The sequence below is a fragment of the Hemitrygon akajei genome, chromosome 6 (genome assembly GCF_048418815.1).
Source record: "Hemitrygon akajei chromosome 6, sHemAka1.3, whole genome shotgun sequence".
Lineage (NCBI taxonomy): Eukaryota > Metazoa > Chordata > Chondrichthyes > Myliobatiformes > Dasyatidae > Hemitrygon > Hemitrygon akajei.
In genome coordinates, this window is record NC_133129.1 from 11030362 (window position 1) to 11036361 (window position 6000).

The following is a 6000-nucleotide window of genomic DNA, read 5'->3' on the forward strand; positions in this document are numbered from 1 at the left end:
TTATTGGTGTTTGGTACTTGGTATTGGTTTATTATTCCCACATACCAAGATACAATGAAAAGCTTTTGTTTGCCTACCATCCAGGCAGATTTTGCCACACATAAGCACATCAAGGTAGTAAAATGAAAGCACACAGTGCAGAATAAGGTTTCACAGTGCACTGCAGGCAAACAGATAAAGTGCATGGGCCACGACGGGATAGACTGGGGGATCAAGACCAATCTTTTAGCATATGAGAAGTCCATTCAAGAGTTTGATAACAGTGGGTTAGAACCTATCCTTGAGGTTCATGCTGTCAAATTTTTGTACCTTTTGCCTGACTGGAAAGGGGTGAAGAGAGAATGCCCAGGATGGAGGGGTCCTGGATTACACTGGCAGCTTTCCTGAGGCAGCAGCAGATGTTGATGGATTCAGCAGAGGGGAGACTGATTAACCTGATGAATTAACGTGTTGTTTGACCACAGGGTTTATTCTTCAGATCTGAGGATATGAAGCTAGGATGTCATGAAAACTTCTGATTGGGCTCAATAAACTCAACACAGGGAGGATGTTCTTCTAGATGGGCGCATTATAGGCCATGGTCTCAAACTACTGAGTGAGAGACTTCGGACTGAGGTGAAGAGAAATGCCTTTACTGAGACGATGAAGAACCAGCGGCAGCCACTACACACATGGCTATAGAGCCCCATAAATATTTTTCAGGACACAAATAAATTTTGAATGCAACAGGCATCAAAGAGTAAAGGGGAAGCTCTGAAATATGGTGTTGAGGCAGATGATCAGTTATGTCCATATCCAACGGCAGAGCAGGCTCAAAGAGCAAAATGACCTACTCTTGCTCCTTTTTCAATGTTTCTGTGTGTCAGAGTCCGAGAGGCCCTTCAGCCCGACTCATCCATGCCTGCCCGACCTAGTCCCATTTCTCCACATTTGGCCTGTATTCCGCCAAAAATTTCCTATCCATGAGCAGGTCCAAATAACCGTTAAATGTTGTAATTGTACTCCTCAGTACCACTTCTTCTGGCTGGTAAACACCACCCTTTGTGTGAGGAACTTGGCCCTTGGGTCCCCTTTAAATTGTTCCCCTTTCTCTTTAATCTTGGGTGCTTGGGCACGGAGCGACCACTCCCTGCTGAACGTCAACAGCTCCTCGGTAGAGATCGTAAAGAGCACCAGATTACTTGGTGTTCACCTGGCGGAGAATCTCACCTGGTCCCTCAACACCAGCTCCATAGCAAAGAAAGCTCAGCAGTGTCTCTACTTTCTGCAAAGGCTGAGGAAAGTCCATCTCCCACCCCCCATCCTCATCACATTCTACAGGGGTTGTATTGAGAACATCCTGAGCAGCTGCATCACTGCCTGGTTCAGAAATTGCACCATCTCGGATCGCAAGACCCTGCAGCAGATAGAGAGGTCAGCTGAGAAGATCATCGGGGTCTCTCTTCCCGCCATTACGGACATTTACACTACACACTGCATCCGCAAAGCAAACAGTATTATGAAGGACCCCACGCACCCCTCATACAAACTCTTCTCCCTCCTGCCGTCTGGGAAAAGGCACAGAAGCATTTGGGCTCTCACGACCAGATTTTGTAACAGTTTCTTCCCCCAAGCCATCAGACTCCTCAATACCCAGAGCCTGGACTGACACCAACTTACTGTCCTATTGTCCTGTTAATTATTTATTGTAATGCCTGCACTGTTTTGTACACTTTATGCAGTCCTGGGTAGGTCTGTAGTCTAGTGTTTTTTTCTGTTTTGTTTTTTTAGGTAGTTCAATCTAGTTTTTGTACTGTGTCATGTAACACCATGGTCCTGAAAAACACTGTCTCATTTTTACTGTGTACTGTACCAGCAGTTATGGTCGAAATGACAATAAAAGTGACTTGACTTGTCTAGTTTTAAGCTCCACTACCCTGAGGAAAAGACTGTGGCCGTCCAGCTTATCCAAGTGAGTCATGATTTTATGAACTTCATCCCTCAGCCTCTTTCACTCCAGGCTTAACCAGTTCCAGCCTGTCCAGTCTCTCCTGAAGAAGCAAACCCTCTCTGTCCCAGCAACATGCTTGTGAATATTGTCTGTGAGGCCGTGCTATAGTGAGGAAGACTGGGACAACTTTTCCTGGCCCCAGTCTTCACACAGACCCATTGGCTGGAAGCACAACATGGAATGATGAATTTCTGATTGGAGCTGAATTTGAGAAGGATTCCCCGCAGTCCCTCCTGATTGGCAGAGTTGAAGGCTTCTTTCCGAGTCTTTTGAGCCCTGTTTCTAAGAAAGGATGTGCTGACATTGGAGAGGGTCCAGAGGGTGTAAGAACAATCCTGGGAATGGAGTAGTGTTCGATGGCTCTGAGCCTGCACTTGCTGGAGTTTAGAAGAATGAGGGGGGAGCTCACTGAAACCTACCAAATATTGAATGTCTAGGCAGAGAGGACATGGAGAGGATGTTTCCGATAGTGGGAGAGTCTAGGACCAAAGGGCACAGCCTGGGAATACAGGGACATCCTTTGGAAAGGAGATGAGGAGGAATTTCTTTAGCCAGAGGATGGTGAATTTGTGGAATTCATTGCCACAGAAGGTGTGGAGGCCAGGTTATTAAAGTGGAGGTTAATAGTTTCTAGAGTAGTAAGGGGGTCAAAGGTTACAGGGAGAAGGGGTTGAGAAGGAAAAATAAGTCAGTGATGATTAAATGGCCGACTAGATTTTATGGGCTTAAATGCCCTAATTCTGCCCTTATGTCTTATGGTCCTTTACTGCTGTTATTACTACTTTATTATTCTTGGAATTGTAATAGGGTCAATAGTTCCTCGTAAAGGATGAAGTCCACACTGCAATGTGGGGAAAGTTCTTCAGCCTCTGGGAGAAGATGGTTGTGGAGAAGGGGCAGCAGAAGTCAGCAGTGAAACCCCTATATACTCACTGGAAAGTTTTGCCTTTGTTCCTGAGCATGGTCACGGTCGTGGCATCTCTCGGGTCCGGTGTCATGTCCCCCTTTTCATAGATTCTATTCAGCGTAGTACGGAGAGTCGAGAAGAAGGTTTATGAGAGTTATCCGAGGAATGAAAGGGTTAATATATATGAGTAGCATTCGATATCCCACGACCTGTCCCCACTGGAGTTTAGAAGGATGGGCGAGGAAGGGAGGAGGAATCTTGTTGAAACCAATTGATTATTGAAAGGCCTAGATAGAGTGGACAAGGAGAGTAGTGTTATTGTAATGAGAGAGCTGAGCCCTCAGAATAAATGTATGCCCCTTCTAAACAGAAATGCTGGACAAACTCAGCAGGTCAGGCAGCATCTATAAAGAGGAATTCATCAGGAGATTTCTTTAGCCGGAGTGTGGTGAATCTGTGGAATTCATTGCCACAGAGGGCAGTGGAGGCCGAGTCATACTTAAAGCAGAGGTTGATAGGTTCTTGATTAGGAAGCGCATCAGAGTAAGGTCATGGGGAAAAGGCAGGAAAATGGGGTTGAGAGGGGAAAATAAATCAGCTATGACTGATTGGTGGGGTGGACTAGATGGGCTGAATTGCCTGATTCTGCTCCAATGTTTTAAGGTTTTATAAAAAAAACAGGCCTTTCAATCCAATTCATGCCTGCCTTGCTGGTCCCATTTCCTTGCAAATATCTCTTCTCCCTCTGAAGATTTCTTATCCGAGTGACTTTTAAACATTGTAAATATACCTCCCTCCCCCACCTCCTCTGGCAGTTTGCTCCACATTTCCACTGCCCTCTCTGAAGTGTGGGAGGTGAGCTGTGAGTTTCTCTTTGGCAAGTTTCAGAAGATGAAGGACACCATCTGCTTCAGAAAAACCTTGCTGATTTTCACAAGAGCGTAAGGAAATAAGAGAAGGAGTGGGCTCCTCGGCCCCTCAAGCCTGCCATTCAATGGCTGATCTACACAGGCCTCAACCCGTCTTTTGTGCCAGATCCCCATAAACCTCAAATTCTCGATCTTTCAAATATGTATCTCTCTCCAAGAACTGTCCTCACCATCCTCTGGGGTAAAGATTTTCAAAGCATCACCACCCCCTGAAAAAAGAAATTTCTAAGCACCCCAGCTGTAAATAACGGGCCTGTTATGTTAGTAATTATCCCCCCCTTGTTCATGATTCTTCCATATCTTGACATCTACCCTGTCAGGGTCCTTTATATGTTTGAATAAGGACACTTCTCATTCTCCAAAACTCCAGGGAATACTAACCCAAACAGACTGGTCTAAGTTGACATGTAGTCTTTTGGACTTGCTTATGATGCTGAGACTGTTAAAGGTAGCACTCTGAAGGATGGAGTCACGTGAACTTGTCTCTCCTTCCTTGTTAGGCTCTCCCCGTTCACATGTTTGGTCTTTAGGTGGTCTTGACAGCCCTGAAGAATCTGTCCACATCCTGGTTGTCAACAGAACATAGATCATAGAAAAGAAGTTTCCCAACCTGGGCTCCGTTGGCCACTTACTTCATGGAACTGGTCCAGGGGATAAAAACAGTTGGGAGCCCCTGAATAGAACATAAAAACATGGTACATGGAGCATGGAACATAGAACAGTACAGGCCTAGAATGCTGTGCCAAGCCTTTAACCTAGACCACAATCAATCCAACCCTTCCTCCCACCAGAAGAGGATGCCCATGAGTGCGTGGGTTTCCTCCGGGTGCTCCTGTTCCCTCTCACACTCCAAAGACATGCAAGTTATGGTTGGTGAGTTGTGGGCATGCTGTGTCAGCACTGGAAGTGCAGCTGCCCAGCACAATACTAGCTGATTTGATTTGATGCAAACGATGCTGTTCACACTATGTTTCAATATTTTAATGTACATATGACTAATAAAGCTAATCTTTATCTGTAGAGGTCATAGGTTTAGGGTTAGAGGGACATGGATGAAATAAAAATGGAGGGCTGTGTGGGAAGGAAGCATTAGGATGAACTTAGAGTAGGTTAAAAGGTCAGCACAACATTGTGGGCCGAAGGGCCTGGAATGAGCTGCACTATATGAAAGGTGAAATACTTAAAGTGAATCTGAGGAGAAACTTCTTCACTGGGAAGGTGGTGTGAGTGTGGAACGAACTGCCAGTGCAAGTAGTAGACATAGGTTCAATTGTAACTTTTAAGAGAAGTTTGGATAAGTGCGTGGATGGAAGTGGTCTGGGTGCAGGTAGATGGGAGTAGACAGAAGATTGGGTCAGCTTGGAGTAGATGGGCCAAATGGCCTGTTTCTCTGCTCCAGTACTCTATGACAATGACTGAAGTGGATCTGCTTGACCAGCTCCAGGTGGGTGGAGATCTCCTGCTCCCTCCTCAGCCAAACCTAAGACTACACCGATGAATCTCACCACGACCGATCGCAAGCTATGCCCTCATACAGAATAGGAATTTGCATAAGGTGCCCGTGTAGAGTAGACCGTGTTGGATTGGCATTGCATTCTTTCCTAAGCATACAACAATCTCTAGCTCCTTGTGCTTTCTTTTTGATCTGTGGCTACTCTCTAGACTCTTAAGGTATGTTGGGTGTCTAGAGAGGGGCAGTACCTCTGGTGAAGGGGCTTATCGTGTCCATTCTGGGGCAGCTCACTCAGCATTGGTCCCCACTGGACACTCAGCTCTTTTCTATGGCTCCAAGTAGTTGCTTGCAGGTGCCAGTGGCCACACCCTGGTACACAGCTTTGATAGGCAAGCTAAACCAGGTGAGGGAGGCCAGTGGGCCTCATACCGCAGTGCGATAGGGATATGCATGTCCCAGCAGGTGGAGTCAGCTCCAGAGGTCTGGGTGGATGAGAACCACAGTGAGACCCATCGGCCAGGAAGGCAGTTCTGCAGTGCTTTATGGAGAGCGAAGGGCGTGACAAGCCACAGAAGTCATGGTCACCCACTGCAACCAAGGGAGACCCCAGTTTACAATGCTTCTTTCTACCACAGGATCTGGACTTCTGAGGTCGAGGGAGTGGAACTGCCCCGGTGCGATGGCTTTTCCACTTTAAAAACTCTCCCACACGGGTTTCCTG